We start from the raw sequence: 21329 nt of genomic DNA on the forward strand, positions 1-21329 counted from the left end.
TTTTTGCAACGTTTTCCTTTTAGCTCTAATCATTGTTTCTAATCATGGATTAATGATTAGAACTGAAGATTGGATCTTACAGAAATACGTGATTTATTATTTGGAAGATGTTTAACGAGCCTCGAATAAAAATTATTATAAGAAGGAATACAAAATTGCAACGGAATACCACACTTTTTATAAATAAGATGTATTGTATGTAATATCCATAAGATTAGACATAACTTTACTGTATAATTTCGTTCTATGAAAATATACAACCAGGAGATATATTTATTAATTGGTATTGTTCGTCATGAGTTACAATCGCGATATATCATCTATTTTTGACGTTGCTCAATACAAAGCATTTACAATCCTTCCAGCGCTAACTAACTTGCATATGCATAATCAATAATATCTTCGTAACTTGCTAACTAAAATTTATAGCCCGTATACACGCAAGTTCATTGACACATTGTACGAACGAAGCCATCTGCAGTCGATTCCAAGATAGAGCGATCATTGTTTCTGACGACTCGAATACCGATCACCGTTTACCCCACGCTCACGTTAGACAGGTAGTATAGCGTTCTTTTGTATCACGTCGCAGCTGCTCGACCTGTGTAGTTGAGAGAATATGTTATGGTTTGATGTACGCCATCTCGCATGAATTTGTCATGGGAGAAATGTGGAGGCCACATGTGGAGTAAGCTTGTGGTTGGCAACCTGTCGGAACCTGTGCGGATTTAATACTACAACCAGTCGTGTAGTATAAAAGATATTATATTGGCGACTCTCCCACAGTTATTATTCTTCGTAACAACCGCTCTGCTCTAGGTGAATCCAACGTCGAATGCCCCTTTCGTTCAAGAAACGATCTTTCTCTTTTTCTTGCTTATCGTTTCTGGAATTTAATCGGTTTTTCCTTATCGCCAAACATCAGTCGGCAAATTCGTAAATAAATCTGAGAGATTCACGCTTCCTGGTTTTTATACGTAATCCCGTAACAACTTCCTTTCGGCACGTTCGTTTCCAAGGCAACTGAAACAATCATATTCCTGTTATTACGCGTTACGATGCGATTGCCTCGTTTTTAAATCAGGCTTACATAATAGCGAGGAACTGATTGAAAAAATAACGGGGAAAAACTGACTCGATAATATTCCAAGTCAACATCGTCGCTTAGAGATTCGTTCGTGTTAGTCAAGTTACTTCAAATCAAGCAACTAGAATGGCTAAAGTCGCGAATACCTGAAATAATATTATGTTATCTAGCAATTATTGTTCCTTTCGATTCAACGATTAGTTGGAAGAATGTCTAAAATAAAGTACACCTAGAATAGATTCGTTTATGGAACCAATATCAGCAAGAGTACGCATAATTGAAAGAGTCGCAATTTTACTTGAAACTTAAAGGGATATGCATAAAGTTATTCCAGTACAAAAACTTGAGAATAAATTCGAACATCTTTCGTCTCAAAGAATTCAATTCTTTTGCATTTATTATTGATTTCGCGGAATCCGCTTTCTCTTTCAGTTCTGTCCTAAGGAACAATGTAATTAGCGAGCATGTGGCAACGTGTCTTCTTCTCGAGGTACTTATTAACTTAAGACTTAAGAGAAGTTTCACGTTGGCCATGCCCGAGAAGGCTGCTTCTAACGTTTGTAGCCCTTGACACACAATGTTGTGCAATTCGAAGCAGCACGGAAACCGGCGGCTGATAGTGTCTTGACGTTACATCACCTTCGGCAGTAAAGGGTTAAATTTATGACAGGTTTCAACGAACCGAGATTATTGATTATGGATTTCCCTTTTTATCAAAGTTTTCATTACCGTCTGCAAGTGAGTCGAGCAAAGGATAACAACTTTCATTCGTAAACGTGTCAAAACTTTAATTTTAATCGCATCCGTGCACCCTTTATCGTAATTATTCATAGAGTTCATGAAAACAACTTGTTGAACCTTATTTAACCCTGAACTCGACTATCAATTTAGGTAAACTCTGTGTATTCTTTGAAAACGATTTACTAAAAGACTTTATACGGCAGTAATATACTCTAAACATTTTTCTCAACTCGTGGCTTCTAATTCTATCTAATCTCCTGAGAGTTGGGCTCAAAATATACGTTATACGAGCTTGATAAAAATCTGGTTGTACGTAATATCGAACTGTAATAAAATTCACGTCGATTTTTATACATTTAAAATAGCAATTAAATACATATGTATCACGTATACTGTGACATCTGATACATGAAATTATTTATTACGAAAATGAACAAATACTATATCCATACATGTTACGATATTTATACTATTGCACAGACTACCTTATTCATTTTTATACTATTTTGATAAATTTTGGTTGAAAATTTTCAAATTCGATCTCACTCTATTCAAATCTATCGATTGGGTGCTAGAATCGCGCGCGACGCTACTGAACGAGTCCGTATAGGGGGCCGCGCCCGCCCGATTCTCGTTGCCATAATGTTGCATATATTACAGAAATTACGTCGTTTTGTTTGCAGAAAGCTCGATCGTAGTTGTCTACGACGTTAATCGAAGCTACTCAACAAGTTTGAGTGTCTGTCGTGATGTACTTCGAGAGATTTTTGGCGTGAAATAGCGGCTTTGCGGACTACTTCTCGTCGCGTAATATTGAGCGCTGCGGCATAGACGCCTCAGTAACAGATTCGAGCAGCTCGCGAGTAAACATTATCAAATATGTACAAATTCTTATTCGAGTAAGTTGCGGTAGGTTGTGAAAATTCTTTCTATTTATTTTAATAATAACGTTCTAGTAACACCATTCTCATTCCATTCTATTTTATTTTGAGTGTTAATGCTAGAACCTTGTGTGTCATGTTCTATCTAGAATTTCGCTATCTATCTATCTATATATATAGCTAGGTATATATTATGTGTGCTTTTAACAAACTTTACCTAAGCATGGTGTCGTTAAGTATTGCCTTACTGTTCTGTGTAGAATTTAATAACCTTTTTCAGTTCTTTGTAGTCTTATAATAGATCAACATTCTTTCTATTGAAGCGTCGTTGGGTTAGGTTTACCTAGATATTATAATTTTCAACAGCTAAACTGATCAACATTTTTTATCAAAAACAAGAATACCAAAATAACGAGGCAAAAAAAGCAATGCCATATCTGGGATTCTGCTATTAAATTTTATAAGCATCGAGGGGAACTCAGTAAAATTTTTTCGTTATTGACTAGATGTTCAACTTATTCGTATTTCACGCGAGTTATTTATGCATATAGTTATTACCGGACAAAGAAGTATACTATCTGTGTTTCGTTACGAGATCTTGGATAAGAAAAAAAAAAGGGGGAATCAAAGCAAAGACCTATAAGCAGTTGGAAGTTAGATAACAAATTTAGAGATTTCTATCTCGATTCGTTCGCCAGATCGCATTCTCGAGTCTTTTCTCTCATCATATAACACCGCAAAAGCTCACTTTTGTTCGGATGATATTCGTAGATGTTTTGAAAAAACAAAGGAAGCGGTTCGAAATACGATGTCGCGATAGCGATGATGAAAATTTGTAAATATTGACGCGTAGCCGAAGTGGTCAAACGTTGGTTCGTATTTCGAATTCCGTGGTCGAGACGTAGTTCTTAAAGCAGCACTTTGTTTAGACTGGAACCGTCAATAAGGACGCGGCAGAGAGTCAGATCATCCTTGACAGTTCACACTCGATTGGTTCGTACGGAAGCAACGTAGTATTCGGCCTCTAAAGTCGCCGTGAAACTCGATAACTTTGAAAATCGATCCAGTTTCAGAGGTTGCGAAATCATCTGCCCTCCAGAACCAATGAACAGCTAATCTCGCAGAAATCTGACTTTTGCGTCAAATCGACTTACGAATTCGTTTGCGCGAATAAATTCGCGGCGAGAACACTCGTTGGCTCGATTTTATTTCTTTGTCACTACAGTTTGATGACTGAAATTTCTTTAGGATTTATTGTTCGATCGGTTATCTATTGTCTTAATAGAAATTTCTCTACAATAATTTAGTACCTCTGATAATCTTCTCGAATCTTTAGTACGTCTGATGATTCATATATAATTCTTAAATATTTATAAACGTGAAATGTCCTGGAGAAATTGAAAAAATTGTGTAAAACAATAAAACAATAAAAATTGTGTATTGAATGATTCATATTTTTTTAATATTATACAGTACATTGAATAAAATGTTTTCAGCAAATTGTTAGGGAATGACAAACATAGATAGTCCCTAATTGACATTAAAGAACGGCATGAACCATTAGGTCACTTCTCAAACGTCCTTGGGTTTTGAAAACCATCAGGACATCAATGTGGAATTTCGCACGACAGTTTATAGTGAATGCTCTCCACATAGCTTCGAATATTTCAAGAAAAACTATGGACAACAGGAATTGTCGTCGTGATATTTGTCATTCGACCATGTTTTTCATTCATCCCCAGTGTAAACAGCCGAAACGTTTTTTTCCATTTCTTGTCGAGAAGTATACACAAAACGTACATACTAACTTTCTTCATCTTCGTAAATCTTTGTTTCCATATAGATGTTTAATAATAACATTTCTAGGAATCTGGTCAACTTTGTCAGCAATATGTTCAAACTTTTTTTGCGCTACCATAAAGGTATCACGATACGATAACTAAAAAGGATAAAAAAATCTGTACAAACACTACTCTCGTTTAACCGAGCAGCAAAAACGAAAAAGGAAAAAAAGATTCCCTTTGTATCTGGCATCCTTTCAACTTTTCAATTACTCTCAAAAAACAAATTCGTCCTATCGCTTTTGGCTGTTCCATTGGTACGATTTCGCATCGGAGAACGATCTGAAAACACAATCAAAGATTTCCAGCTCCGGTATGACGATGTCGCTGATCGATCAATGATTCTGTCACTCTACAGATAACCGTGAACGGTCAATAGAGGATCGATCTTGTGACCGTTCGAAAGGATATTGAAAGAGCCTAACAGTGCCGACAAATCTCTCGGGGTCGTCTCCCTCTTTCCAGGTAACTGTCTATCTATGAATCTCGCATAGGCGTAGGCAAAGAGAGAGGCTTCGAGAGGGCAAACTGATGGATTATTCGGAACGCGTGTTTGACAGTACCGTAACGACATTCCACAAGTTTTTCCTTCCTTTTGCCCTATGCGGAGCATACACCAGCAGGAAAGTTCGATGTTTCCCGATTCCAATTTACGAGACGAATCGTTTTAACTGGGTTAATTGGGGTTAATCGACGGATACATCTCGCGCTAGGTGATATTTCGCAAATACGACGAATCTCCGCTTTTTCCAAGATTATAAGCGTTTAGCTTCTGAAAGTATCATAGAATCTGATTTTCTTTTGCACGGTCGATCGTGATGAACGGATTTGCGCGATTTCACTTGTGTCTATTCGTGATGTTGTTTGAGAAGGGCGTGGGTCGAAGAGAGATCTGATAGTTGGATGCAATTTTGCGTGAAAATGTGTGTAGGTGTTAAAATACTTCTGACTACGATATTGGAACGAATTGTTAGGTGATACGACGTCAAAGAGAACTTATTGATTAATAAACGTCGAGCGATAGTAGGAGAAAAACGCTGGAGGAAAAATTGTCTTATGTCTCGTTAAATCGTTATACGCGTTAATCGTGATACGCGAGGTTTTTTGCATATCGTCTTGTACGATTCTATAATCAATTCGCGGCTTTGTGGTGACGCATCAATTATGAAACTAGTATAGCTTCATATTGATCGAATCATCGTACAAAGAATTCTCCTTAAAACGAAGATTTAAATGCTGTCTTCTTAACATCCACATTTTTATCGTGAATTTAGTATATTTATTCTTCGAGAAACTTTGCGGAAAACATTTGCATATATGTAGAATCGCGGGATTCAAAATTAAAATGCTCCATGGTCAATCGAAAGACGTCCATTACCGAAACTCAGTCAGCCCTATCCAGAACCGTTTCTTGTCTCTCTATTTCTATCGTTGTTAACTCGTCTGCTCGTCGATCAATAGTATCAATTCCACAAGCTCGAAATCGAAGTACCATCTGTGTAGGGAACGTTTCCGATTCCTTTCATTCATTAAACCACGCTACGAGTGCACTGACTGACAGCAATAAGTAGTATCGTAGTATCCTCGGCCACGGCGGACGGAAGATAGTGAAAGGTTGAGGTGGATGAGAAGGAGGTATCGCGAGTATAGTGGGAGGCTGAGCTGGTTGACCGCATGCGCGTCTCCACACCCTCCTCTGTCTCTCTTTTTCACTATACCTATCTCGGTGTTTCTTCGCCGATACCACCTTCTCTCTTCGCTTTTTCCACTGGCGGCCTCTTTCTCTTCTCCTTCCTTCGCACCTCTTCTCCTTTCCGCCATCTCGTGTGAATAACCGACTGGCAGATGACCGCGCGCAAGCAAGGTCAACCGGCGTCTGCCTCCACCCAGAAGGTGAGATTTGCCAGCGGTGACGTCATCGGATACGTCGATCCTTCGAGCGTGGATCTTATGCGAATTTGTGCAATCGCGTAACCTTTGATTCACCGTCTGGCCCCTCCACGATCGACGGAAGCCGCCGTAGCCGCGGAATGCATGCGAACTAACGCTCACCCTTCGTTCCGGCTGACTTGCAACGCGCGTAGGCGATCGTCCTGAGATTTCTTTTATTTTTGGTTCGATCGTGTAACGTTCTGTATTTTGAAGTTTTTCTGATCGATAGACCACGAAAGGTTATGCAATTTTTGATCGTTGTCGATGCAAGTAAAGAAATGGAACATAAATAGATAACACGCTAAGTGATTAGTAATTAGCGATTTTTCTGTGCATATTTTCTATATTTTTGCATATAATATAAAATTTATAAAAGATGTCTACGCCTGTTTGAATTTTTCTTAAGCCTAAATGATGTATCATAGAGATTTATTTTATTTCTTTTAGGTAGTAGTAGTCTTTTTACTATTTTGCATAGTTTAAGATTCGTATATCGAAGAAAAGCGTTTTATATTTATCAGGGGTATCCTGTAATGTTATATAAGTGGTATCACGATTACGAATTCACGATGAAAATGTTAAGTGAAAGAAAGTTTAACTTCAAGAGGTGATTGAAATTTCAAGGCAGGTTCTACGGGAAAATTAACGCCATACCATTTGGTCACGACGAAACTCCGTTGGTATACCTATAGTATATACATATATACTTTCCTTGGGTCGAATGTTAATTGTTAGCGCCGAGCAGGAGGAATACGCTTCCTTCCCGTTCGAGTGGCTTTTCAATTGTTCCGCTAACGAGCAGCCAAAATACGTCGGGACCACCCTTAACTCGTGTAAATGCTCTGCCTGTGAGGAATGAATTCCACGTCTCTTGACGAAGCTTTTAACTAATCTTTTCTATAGATGCTTCTTTACTTACTGCGAAAATTATACCCGAATTTAATTTCATCCCGCGAATAATATCGCAAATTATATCGTACATCTGTTTAATTAAATATTTAATTCCGGAATTTCAATGAATTCCTGGTTTTGAATGATGGAACATTTAGAAAAATAAATTGATAGTACGATTAAGTCGTACGGAGGATTCGTTTGGTTCATTTAAACATAAATGTAGAGTATCTGCAAAGAGAAGGCTAATACGAAGTCGAACTTAATCTTGTTAGATTATTAATTATTCTTGTTAACAGTAAGTTTCGATCTGTTTCTGCAAAAGAATCGGTCAAAAATTCATGTAGTATCAATATCTCTTTAATAAAAATTCTTTGTATTATATGTGTCGATACCTTCTTCTGAAAACTTTCCTTTTTCATTTTACTATCATAGGATAATATAAAATAAAGATTGGGTCAACTAACCGTCAATAAAAGGCAATTACACACCTACATCGTACAAAATAAATCAAAGAACGTCATCCTAAGCTAATTACGGCTACAAATTTTATACGTTTCATGCTATAAAATTATAGTACGTACTATACCTACCTTTAACGTTAATAACAGCTTTAGAAATACTTAGAAAATTTTACTACTTTAGAAAATTCGTGCCTGAAGTATCGAGAATATTTTTCGGTAACTTAGGGACCGTAAGGGCCGTACTTTTCTTCGACTTAACGGTACTAGAAGTATTCGCAATAACTCCTTTTACTGCTTGGGAATTAAGTGATGGTAGGCATTGGTATTGCCGGCAGGGAAGCAGCCGCTGCATTTAAGTTTATACTCTATAAATAGGCGATTAATATAACGTCCAATGTGCAATTTTCTATTACTCATAGAATTGTTATGGGCAATTTATTTATGTTGTGTAAACAAGAAATTTTTTAGGATCATAGATATACAAAATCTTATGAAAAAAGTATGTAAAAGCAATATCAATTGAAAATTAATATTTTCTAAGATATATACGAAGAAACATCGAAATCCATTAAAGTCTATTAAAATAACCAATTTGAAATTAATGAATTAGCAAAAGTTAATGAGATTAAGGTAACTGAAGACATTTTTTGCATAATTGAGTAATAAACCAATAGCCTTCTTGCATGGATAATACGAAATTGGCAGAAATGGTAAACACGAAACCAAGGCGGGCTACAAGACACTAAAATCTTTTTTTTACGAAATCGAATTTTTTGCTCGTCCTCAGATGTCGAATATAATGCGGATGATTGATCTTGGTGATTTGCAATATTGCGAGGGATCGAGATGGGTATCAGCAACAAAGTATTTTGCCATTAAGAGCATCAAAAAGAAAAACAGTTAAAGGCGGGGCGTAACGAAGGAAAAGGATCGACACGTTCAGTATGAAATCCTTTATGAAAAGAATAAAGCCGTGTCATGGGGAATAATTTTTTCCTCAACAGGTGATTGATGTTACAATAACCTGATTTTCAAACTACGTATTATTACGTGTTACATATATATATATAATATTATATATATATATGGTTACAATGTTCAGCCATTTTTTTTTATATAGTAGTTGTTCCACATTTTTCATTATATCCGTGTACGATCCTTGCAGGTCTCATATTTTATTTTTATATTTCGATTGCATTGTATAACAATATAAAAATTGTTCTCCTACGTGAATAAATACCCTATGTCGGCCTACTAATGAAGTAAAATGGAGCTTATATATTAAAATTCTCATTTTTAAATATAAATTATATAAAGTATTTTTAAATACGTTACTTATTTTCCTCAGAACTTCTGTTGCTTGCTGGCAGAAAGAAGTTTGCCGAACAAACATATGTTTACATTTTTCATTTACTTTCAGGAATTTGTATGCCAAATATTCGCAGAAAAGGTGCTCAAGAATGTAAGAATACAAACAGACTTTTTGTGCACTGTTTGTTTGATCTCGTAGACACGCCCATGGCAGTTTAAAAAATTCACGTGCCTTGGAATTCCTCGTAAGAAAGAAATCACTGTCGATCATGACGCTTATCTTCGTGATACGACAACTCCTTATCCAAAAACTAAGTTTCAAGGTAATTTTAATTTAATTTCGTTAAGCAAACTTCTTTTGTATCTATAATATCGTATATCATAAATATGAGAAAAATATTTTAATCTAGGGTTAAATTGAATTTGGATTGGAGGTAGGTTACCTTACCTTACCTTACCCAAGATATAATGTTTACTTAGTGTGCAATAGTATTTGTGGAAACTGTTTACGCGAATCGATGCAAGCAATATCAGAAAAAGGGACTCGAGCGATAAAGCAACGGTCAAGCGTTAATCTTGATAGGAGAGTATTAGTATTGGATTTTAAAGGTTAGCGCGATAACAACGCTAGAGTCTTCTATTTAAACTTTAAAATCAAGTAAGAACTGTTCGGCGTATATCTTAACTGGGAATCTGTCATCCGTATCTTTCGGTAACTGTCGATTTATTTAATAAGTTATACAAGTATTTATGTTTGATCTAGATGCAGACGAACATTTGTCTCGTTTGGCGCCACTGATAGATTTATGTGTTTTTATTTCGAATCTAATCGTGTTAAAAACGACAACACACTACCGGTTCACTTGAACCCTATCTTTCCGCGAAATTATATCACCGCGACAATCTTTTAAAATTGAAATCCTCTGTCACATTGCGAATCGAAAAATCAAATTATCTAATACATACGATTACTTCGATACAAATAAATAACATATAGAGTACTTTAAATGTGAAAACATGGGAATAATTAAAATGCTGCACAGTATAAATGAAACGGAAAAAATACCTTAAAAATTGATAAAAACGCAGATGTAGCGTTGAAAAACCTCTCGTAGCTTTCCCCAAAAGATCTTAGCATACAAACAAAACCATACATCCTATGTATAATTTCACGAGATAAGCTATGGATAACAACCACCTCAAGAAGCAAAGGGGCGTAGCCAATAAGAAACAGTTCTCAAGCCGAACACTTCGCTTCGAAAGATATTTACTTCGCGATAGTCAAACGCCACGGGATCGAGAGAGCGTAATCGAAGCGAAGGCTTCGAGACAAGCTGGCGCAGAAAAGTTTTTTCCGAAACTCGTCCCTGGACTTGCTCTGGGAAGAGAACTGGCCACACTGGAGCGCGCGCGCGCTTGAACCAAGCTCGGAAGACGCGAACAAAATGCCGACGATGTCGCGCTTCTATGCGAATGGTGGCTTCGTCGTCGACACCATGTAGATTCGACAAGTGTTCTCACTTAAGAGCTGAGCCCTGAAAAAAAAGAAGGGAAAGAAAAACGAAAGAAAGGCAAGCACGTCGGCATGGGTCACCTTAAAAGTATCGAGCTACGCCCTGAGGTGTCACTTTAGAACACGCCAGCCATTTGAGCCTAACGAGAGGGTCAGAACGGACAGGGGCAACCGAAGCATAAAAGACAACACAGTTGAAAATGATTTTTCTTCTTCCTTTCCTTTTTTTTCCCCCCAAACTTTTCACGTGCAGAGTCGTAAATTGTGAAATAAGCGTTCCAAGGTCTATTGAGAATCGGCAACGCTTCACTCCTCTATGTCGTTCCTAGAGTATCTTGAAATCAGCTGGATGTTGGTTCTGGCCGCAAGGCTGCCGTCCAAGGCAATATCCAGGGAATACCGAGAAGAAGGGTTCCCGAATTTCACAATGACCTGGCCCCGGAAAAGAGGTTTACAGGGGAACCGAAAAATAATGGTCCCTCTATGGCGAATAAGTGCCGCTTTTGGACCGAATCCAATGCCAACCGAATCCAGGATTGTACGTAAAAGTCTGGAATCGGGAATTCGCAGTGCTTTTTCTTTTTCGTAACGATAGTCGTTAATTAACCTTTCTCGTGATATCGATTGATTTATTGGGCCGATATAATACGATCGATTTTTGGGTGTTATCGATGAACTTGGGACGGTATGGGTTCGGTGTAATTTTGGATTTCGTAGAGATTTGGGTGATTAATTAACAGGTATGGGTGGAAACTTAAGTTTCGAAATATGAAATATCGAATTGGGTTAGTTATAAGTCGGAGATCAGAGGCTGTTTTTATTTTCTTAAACTGTTTATTAATATTTAATGTTTATTTTTTTAGACTAATATTTTCAACTTATCTATAAATCATTGTAATATCATTGCTATTTAATTTTGATTAACGTAGAATTATCTATTGACGCAAAGTATTGACTCTGTACTGATATACTATCATAAGTATAGTAATTTCGAAATTGCTACGATGCATTAATAAAACTCTCAAGATTGAGTGAAACAATCTATACGGTGTGTGATCGTGTACGTATCTTAAAGAAACAGATCCCACTTTCTAACCTTTCTTACTAAACTATAGCTCTTCTTCTCTTTTTTTTTTTTTATTTGAGAAAATTTTACAATCAATTCTCATTGAGAATCTCTTCTTCTCTGAATATCTTATTTCTCATAAACTTATTCATATCACAGGCATACTCGATATTTGATTGATCGATATCCTACAACAATCGTATGATAACTAATAGCTTATCAATTACTCAATTGATAATAAACAGTACGAATTACGTGAGACGAAGTAGATATTAATAAAACGATTAGGATTACGTCTGTTTTGTTGGCGCGAGATAGTCCTGTATGGAATTATGTATAGTTTGTTGTATCGAATAGCATGTTCCAAGAAACAGGGTTGCAAAATTCCATGATGAATCGGCCCGGTGAAAAGGGATCTCGTAGCCGCGACCCCAGAGATACTTTTCTCCGTCTTTCTCCGCTGTTTACCTTGGCCGCTTTCTATCGGTAGACACCAGGTAATACGCGATACGCGGTAGGCCAAGCAGTCGACGATAAGGTAATTAAACATTCCGAAAGAATTTCGTGGATGCTCGACACTCATCCAAGCTCGCTAGTCAAGGCTTCCAGTGAACATTGTAGATTACTTTACTAGAGATTGGCCCACGCTCGTAGAACAATAAATCCGTAAAGTTTGCAAACGGTTGATAACGTTATATATAGAACAATGGCTACCTCGAGTTCAATTTTCAGATCTTGTTAACTTTCTTGTTACCATTTTTTTTAATCGTTATTTTATCTTTTTCTCTTGTTTGTTAAGAGTACTAATTTATTATTTACGAGTACAAATGGATACAAATGAATTTTGAATAGAATTACAAATGGAACAATTAATGGGACAATGTAGAATCGACGACTTTAATTACTGGAGATCATTATCTTGGTATAATAAATAATCAAAGAAATTCGAATACACAGATACAAAGAGAATATTTAGGTAATTACGAAGCAAGATGATAGAAATTCATCGATTGATATGAAATACTTTCTGCATAGTCAACAATCTTAACTTACTTCGATAGACATTCCAGAATGTAAACTCGTAATACATATACCTAATTAAACAGCATATGATGTGATGTTTGACACGAATTTCGTTAAATGTCATTTGAATAGTCTAATCGATCAGTAATATCGGTACGTCGTACAAGGCATACGATCAGATATCATAAAACTAATTCAAGGACGACAATTCATTCAATTAAGTTCGATATTAATCTTTACTTCTTTCGGTATCGTCAATTGTATCCGTGATAATTTCAGATGAAATTCCTTAACAAGAGAAGTCTTCAAAGTTAATCCCCAAAATCTTCTTATCGCTACGAATACATATGATTCACAAATCACGTTCCGCGTTGACGAGTTTCTTCGTTACTTTGTCGCATAATGGAAATTTTTCCTTACACAATTAATCCGCGAAGAATATCACAGAAAAATGAATTATTTCAAGTACATGCGATCTTCCACCAATTATTATTTTCGCGATAATATAGAAATGAACGCTGGCTTCAATAAACCTACTAACTCCTATAGAGAAACAATGAGAAATAACATTTTATTCTAACTAAGACACTTACTTTGGATAACACTATAAAATAAAACACCCTATATAACAGCAATTGGCCCGATAATGACCGACACTAATAAAGCATCATTCACGCTGAATCAGATCAAAGGAACATCTCGTTCCTTCCGCTGCACTTGTGATATCGATTATGATCATCTCCATTTTATTTCCCTCTCTTTCTCTTCCTTCTCCACCCTTGCAACTAATAAGGATCTCTGGGAACCACTTATTTTATTACAGAATACGTTCAAACATGCTCACACACATCGTACACGTGCACACTAAGAAATGAGATGGTACCACTTTATTCTTCGAGCTGACCTTCGTTCTATTAAAGACTAAATTGCTTTAAAGCCCAGCGTGGGGAAGCTTTCTTGGCATTTCGTCCATCGGCAATGCAACCGATCCTTTTTTTCCGGTTATATAGGCTACTTTTTAGAGAAAGCAGATACACGACACTGCAAGAAAAAACCTAGTGTATCAGAATAGGGATAGTTGAGAGCGCAGCATCCTAAACTCAACGAGAAATTGTCGTCTTACGATGTTCCCATAAATATCGCAGAGAACCATGGAGAATAAACATACTCAGTCTTGACATCATTTATTACCCTCGAGCTGAGTGGTGGTAAAGTCTAAACGACTTTCATCCCGCTTTCCAGCTTTCTCGGAAGCACCCCGGTGTGACGACTAGTCGAGAAAGTGCCTCCGCTGGTTTTTTGGCATTCAACCAGGTCTGATTTTACGTAACCGGCGCCATTCTGTCAATGCCCAATGTCTTGGACCTTTGACGATGCTTGTTGCACGATCGCCGAACGAGGTGCAATTAAGAGCTTGTTGCGTTTTTTCTTCTCCTTTTCGAACGAGAAGATTGCCAATTGTAAGAAAGCCATTTTACATTCAATATTGAGAATGATAATTTCATGCTTCTCGCGTTGATCCATTAATTTCTTTCGTGAAAAACAATTTCTATCGATTAAGGGTGAGTTGATTAATTGGAGTTAGATTTTTTAATCAATTTATTAAAAATGTACAAATATAAATGCGAACGAGAACGTCCGCGGTTTATCTATCAACAAAAATCGAAAGATGGATAGAGTATAAAACATTCTGTGACGCTGGATCAGCGTCGTTGAACGAGACCAAAAGAGAGAAAAGAAGCTGCGGATCGTGGAAAAGTTCAGAAATTGTCAAGAGATAACGACCCATCGGCCACTATCTCGACCTGTTTTCTGATTCTTCCAATTAAGTAGTCGCAGGCTTTATTATCTTACAGATGCATAATCTCGTGCCGTGGTGTCGCTCGCGCCTGCCTCGGCCAATCGTAAAGTCAGAATTGATTCGTATGATCCTGGATCGACGACGAGCCACGACACCACGAGTCGTTGCACAAGAGGCAACGTATAGTACGATCACGGGATCGGTCGTCGTCACGATAGGGTAGATGTGTAACCTCGACTGTTTGAAGATTTCGAATATAAAATTTAGAAAACGAAGTCAAAAAAGCAGGAGGTGGATGTGATGGATCGTCGAAACGAAAGTGGCGTTCGTTCGGTGTGATAATCGACGACCTTCTTGATTCGCGTAATCTTCAAAAAGCAATAATTTAAGCTACGAGTGTCTGGTGTACATTGAGATACATCGAATAACGATAACACAGTGGGTAACCTAGTTTCGCGGACTAACTTCTAGCAGGTTCGAGTATTTCCATTTTGCTGTAGTAGTGGGGATGCGAGAGGTACATATCGTGCATTCGATGAAGTATTTTGGATTCTTAATTGCCGCTTTATCTAAAGTGTGCGATCTTACACTGAGTTGGATGATAGTGAAGTGATAGTGTATAACGTAATGAAATTATAGCTCGGGTGAGTTGAGACGATGTATGGTGCGACTGATGAGACATCCTGCTACGATAGTGACGTGTGTCAGACGTCTGCCTATTGTTGAAGGAATATTTTATTTGTATCTTGATTATCCTGCGATTGAAACTTTTATCTTATTGTACAGAGAGAATCAAAGAAATATTTAATTTAATAATAATTTATAATTTTTAAATTTACCTAGGATTTGTTCAAAGATTGATACAAGACTCGATAAAAGAATACGTACGAGTTCAGAATGTAGTAAAATATTTGAGGAAGAGGAATAACGAGATCTCATATTGTTTTATTTAATGTTTCCTACAAATAAGGAACTTGCAACATGATTTTATGATATATGATATGTACCCTTTTTTACAGCCACGTGTACAGCATCTGCTCACCGAGATAAAACTTTTCTGCGTGTTCGTGAGTTCAGGATTAAAAATGATGGTAACGAGTGTCACATTTTCCCGGCTCAAAGAGACGAATATTTTTCGAGAGACGAACATTCTACAAATGCGAAACATATAAAATATCGTAACAAGTATCATCTCGCACCTCTCTGCAATTTATCTTGTAATATGTAACGTTTAATTCGCCTCCAGAACGAGGCGACTATCTAAAAAGATACTAATTTTCATCATCTGAAAATATTACTTAGATTTTATGTATATTTACTATACAATTAACTAAATTAAATCAATGTAGCGTAGTGTAGAAAAGTGATTAAATATTACTTTTACGTTGTAATTCGTTTTTGAAATGATGACGTATCTTCTGCTTAATCATCCATGTAAAAGACTCGTTTTTTAAAACTCTTCATAGTGTACCTATTTCGATATGTTAATACATGTCTCGATATCACGTATAATTTTATCTGACTGCTTCGAAAAGTCAAAATTATCAATTATCTGTTTCGATTATATGGCATCTCGAGGTTATCGATAAACTCGAGACCTTGACTTCAAGCGTAATCGGTAAGCTGCTAAAAAATTGACTCCAGATTTCTGAAGAGTACGATAATTGATTGTTTTGTCGAAATGTCAAATAACAATTGTCTACGATTAACAGTAGATGAAATTCGATAATAACCTTTTCCAATTTCTTTTCAAATTCTTCCACAAATAAGATTGCTGATTTCTTTAACGAATGAGAAACTAAATAGAAGTATGAATTTTTTATTATTTAATTTGTACTTTACAATTTGTCCAGCTGGACATTTGCTAAATTTCTCTAACTTAATTGCTAAATAACACGTGGATGGCTACCTCCAGCGGGATACCATCAGAAGTATGAATTGAAAACAATTCTTGAAACAAATTTATGGTATATATCTTTATATCGAAGTAATAGGAATATTTTTTAAAAATATTTTTACGCGATGATAAGATGCACGCGCTCAGATAACCGACTCCAATAGGATAGCTACAGAAGGCTTAATTTTGATAAGTGTATCAAAAATCTTCAAGTTTCCTTCTTCTGTGAGCTGATAATTTTCAGCGAATTAGGTCGAACATCTATTTGGACATTTTAGGAAATTTAGGAAAGGAATATACGTTAAACTGTCGATGACACAATTTGCCAACTGGAGGTAGTTAATGTTTGCATAAAACAACGAAGTGACCAGCATCGACACGAATGGAAATCTTGAGAAGTTACTTAAAGGCACGGCCCTCGGAAGGACCGGTGGACAGAGAGAGGACTCGCCTATTTCTCAATTATCGAATCTGTCAAGTCTTTCGTTCTCTTTTATTGTTCGTCCAGTCAGGCAGTCCCCGATCGAAAGTCTAATTAGTTGCCAGGTCGCCTTGTTAAAATTTATACCTTAATTACCCGTTCGAACCGCGTCCTAGCCGCGAGTGAAAATAAATGAACCCAACAGCGAGCGCGATTCCAGTTGGTTTCGCTACTCCGAATAAGGACGCCACGTCGGGAATTTCGTGTACAAAGGAATCCTTGCCTCTTTATTTCTCCGCTATTTTCCCTTTCTCTCTTCTCTGCTTCTACCTACCTGTGTCGGAATTTCGGCACAGAACAGAAAATCGGGGGATTACCTGTTTTAGAAGGTAAAGCAGAACAGCGTTAAACGGCCTCGTACTACTTTGATCAACGAATAAAGATGATAGACGCGAATAACATCGTAGAAGGGACCATTTATTAACCCTTTCACGTTCTGAACGTTCTTTAGCTGCCGGACTGGCATTCCTCGGGCAGATTTTTTTCTCCTTTTTATGAGAAATTTCTTACTTTCTCTTAAGAGATAGGAGGGCAGCATTAGCTCTGCAATTTTAGTATTTAATTACAATCTTGCAAGGAGAGATAGATAGAAATGTATGCTTGATGAAATTGACAACTAGTTTAGTTTTTACTGTAGTAGAAGTTTTCGAACATTAGGGAAATCGAGAATGTGTCCCGTTGCCTTGTGGTAATTTTTTCATTTGACAAGAAACGCGTTATCAATTTAAGACAAGTACCTATTATCTAATAAAATATCGTATTTAGTTTGTGTTATCATATCTTAAGATAAACTTAAGGACTTTTTCTTCAAATTAAGGATTTCAAATTTAACGTAGAATTTGAGAGCAATGTAATCTTAACCCGTTCGAATTGATATTCAGTCTAATCGAATTGGATTCTAAATATGAGTAAATTCTATTGATTAAGTAGATTCGTACTATCCCTAGAAAATAGAAGTCTGAAAATAAGAAATCCAAGGAAATTTGTAACTAAAAAGAGGATCTATAATTACGTCTATGTGTATAACATGTTTTTTATGGTCTTTAAATGCGATCGTTAGTTGCAATTATAGTATTTAGTGTAGAATAATAAACTAAATTGTAAATGAAATCGCAAGCTATAAACGGTAATTGTTCATACGTACAATTATACAATTCATACAATTATATAATTCATACAATTATTTTGATGTAATGAAAACGTATAATATGTCGCATTTCAATGTTTGCCATAAAAAAAGGAACGTGTACAAACCAGAAGGAAATTAAAAGTTAGGATATAAGAGTTATCACGATGGAAGAATGCGGTGTACTGGAGAATTTAATGCATCAAATCGTACATTTACTCGCCATAAGCGAGAGTCAAGCGGTAAAAACTGTAAAAATTACAGGATACGTTAATTAGGTCGGAAGTAAATTAATAATAATGTCGGTTCCACCATGGTTTCACCATGTATTAAGGTTAATAGCGTGCTGACGCTTTTAATTTGATGCATGAACATTGTTGAATATAACTTGCGCAAAAATATTTTCTTGCCATAAGAAAAAACAAAAAGATTATGGTACCTATATAGGGAAAGATTGTATCTTAATTTCATTTTAAATACTATGTGACTTATGTCTAATGTTGATTTAAAAGAATTTCAAGCAGTTCATAAGTTGATACATAACATGTTCAGGTATGAACAAAATGTAGCTACCGTGAAATTGCAAATTATCTTGTTCGTTTTATTCAATTTTATCACCACCATTGTGTTATGGCAATTTTCTTGACAGCTTAAATTAAGCATAAGAAAATAAAAATATAATGACGATGGTGGGTTTGGGTTGTCTCAATTTTAATTTAATTCTTTCTCAGATGAATTCATATTTGATACACTATGTCTATGGAAACAAAGCAAGAACCTACAATCTTTAAATCCCAAATTAATCTCGTTGAAACTATTGAATGATTTTACACGCGTTTTTTAATTGACGTCGATTATATTTGTTTATTAATGGCTTGGAATCTCAAGTTGTAACGAGAAAAAGAAGCGAAATAGAGAGCACTTATACTACGAAATTGTAAACACAACACGATCTGTGCTACCGTGGAGTGTAACTACGAACGTAATACGCATCATCCGAGATTATAGTAGACAAAAGTGAAACGAAACTTGATCGAAAGTGAGATTTATCAGTCAATCGAAGAGAACGCAACGAACATTCGGTTAGATCCTCTCTTTGTCCAGGAATAGGGGAAAGCTTAAAAAGGCTTTGGCTATGCGGTAATTAGGCGTCTTTATTAATTAGCCAATTAAGTTGGTAGCAATCTTGATCCCCGACGCATCCTGCCGCGCTTCGTTAAAGGTCGTGATGCGCGCCAGCGAAACCGAACGTAAGGACACGGTGGCTGGAAAAAACGAGGGTGAAGCTATACGAGCTGGAACTCGCGGAGAAGTTAATGTATAACGTTTACTATCAGCACCGGAACTCGCAGCGGTGCATACCCGCCGGAAGTGGCAGGTTTACAGAGAATCGGCGACGCATCGATTGAATATTAAAACTCGATCTACCATTCACCTTCTTTTCTTTTTTTCTCTCATCTGTTCTGCCATCGTTCGTCCTTCTTCGTTCCTCTTGTCACGTGCGCTGGCATCGCGATCGACGTTTGGGCCACGCGAAACATTTTTATTTATTTCCAACCATTAATTAACGGTCCAACCATCGGTCCAGGGTGGATCCGAGGGTCGATAAATTCACGTCAATGCGTTCTCGCGAATGCAATTTCGTCGGTAATAAGAATCGATACCGGGCTTGCCTCTCTTCTCTCTGCACAGTCGGTTGCGTGCCTTTATCGCGCTCGAATTTAATTACGCGCCACATTCGACGGGCATCGAAGAAAAAATTACACGTTCTCCCGTGCTGCTTCCTGCCCCTTTTTCTTATTCACGGATGGATTTAAATCGGGCCATTTATATCTGGCCTCGTCGGCCGCTTCTTCCCTCGTAGTTCGTTCTCACCTTCTCTTTACTTTTCCTTTTTTTCTTACCGTTTCAGTTTGCTCGTTTTTTCGATTCCTCGCGGGACATCCCGTGAAGGAGAATGATTACGCGTTTAAGAGGCATCACGTTCGTTTCAGAGCGAAACGATGCACACTGAAAAAAAAATGTTCGCGCATCGATCGAATGTCAACCCGAATCGGTACAGTGTGTCTCTCACTATCTCTCTTCCTGTCCGATAACCGTCAATTTGGGTGCACGCGCGTGAAACTTAAATTATGATGAATCATTTCGGGCGGAATTACCGGGCTATGAAACTTGTTTTCTGTTACTGTTCGGACAGGCGCGGGCGCACGCCGATTCACAGTTAGTTGTTGGAAAACGTATACGGTCCCGTACTGCGGATCCAGAGCCCTTATCATCGAATAACGTTAAGAGGAAATAAAGAAAATCTTTAAACGCAAAAAAATAATCTGAGTTACCATCGATAATTGTTATCAATTGCTTATGCATTACCTTCTAGCAATAGTATGTAATACTAATTTTTAAAATATTGGAATAGACATATTATAGTCCACCATACCGGCGTCAGGTTAACTTTTTTTAAGTCGTACTTTAACGAATTGCTAATAAACGATAAATATGTTTGTTTTTGGTAAAACTGATCCTAATTTTGGTATACGATGTATTCTTTACAGAAACATCGGAAAAGATGTATTTCCATTATTAATAATCGATAAAACAATTGTCCTACAATCGAGAAAATATTCGAGGCTAAAATGCTTGAAGAACAATAACGAGCCATAGAAATCGGATTCTCAATTATCATAGCGATTCAATCGTTCAATCGGGTATTAATCCTCAATAACGCGCGCCTCGTAGCTTCCGCTACCCCATCGTTGACCATCCTCTTCAGGGCCTTCACTTTTCTCTCGTTCAATTCGCCCCGGCCCCATTTAATGTCGGATACGCGGTCAGCGTGAAAACGTTCTTCGAAAAAAGGTCGACGGACATCCCCAACGTATCTTTCTCTCCCTGCGCGTGCATCTTCCTCCCCTATGCAAAATGCAGTTCCGGGGTGAGGCGCGGCAGGGAAAATTGTATAAACGGGATGCAACAAGGGTGACTCGGCTATGGGGTGGCGAAAAAAGGACGCGCACGAGAGAAATATGAAAACGAGCGAGAAGGAGAGGGAAAAAAGGAGAGAAAGGGGCGGAGAGGGGAGGAGAGGCAGTTGTCCGGGGGTACACAGGTGTCGGTCTAGACTCTTTATACTCCCTGTTGCGTTAACAATGAGCAAGAAAGAGAAGCGAAGAAATAGAGAAAGAAGGGGGAGGGGTTAGAGGGAGGATGGAAAACAAGAATGGAGGAACTAAAAAAGGTAGAAGAAAGGAGTAGCAGGAGAAGAAGGAGGAGGGAA

The 21329-nt window shown here is 37.3% G+C and overlaps 1 long non-coding RNA gene across 1 annotated transcript in view; it reads right to left on the reverse strand.

Annotated features, from left to right (window-relative positions):
* Nucleotides 1–190: 190 nt before the first annotated feature.
* LOC125386015 overlaps nt 191–21329 on the reverse strand; it is a 108822-nt gene continuing 87683 nt past the window's right edge. The window contains exon 3 of the long non-coding RNA XR_007225831.1: nt 191–1023. This is a non-coding gene — a long non-coding RNA (uncharacterized LOC125386015). The remainder of the gene's footprint in view (nt 1024–21329) is intronic.

This window comes from Bombus terrestris, chromosome 11 (genome assembly GCF_910591885.1).
Source record: "Bombus terrestris chromosome 11, iyBomTerr1.2, whole genome shotgun sequence".
In the NCBI taxonomy this organism is placed as follows: domain Eukaryota; kingdom Metazoa; phylum Arthropoda; class Insecta; order Hymenoptera; family Apidae; genus Bombus; species Bombus terrestris.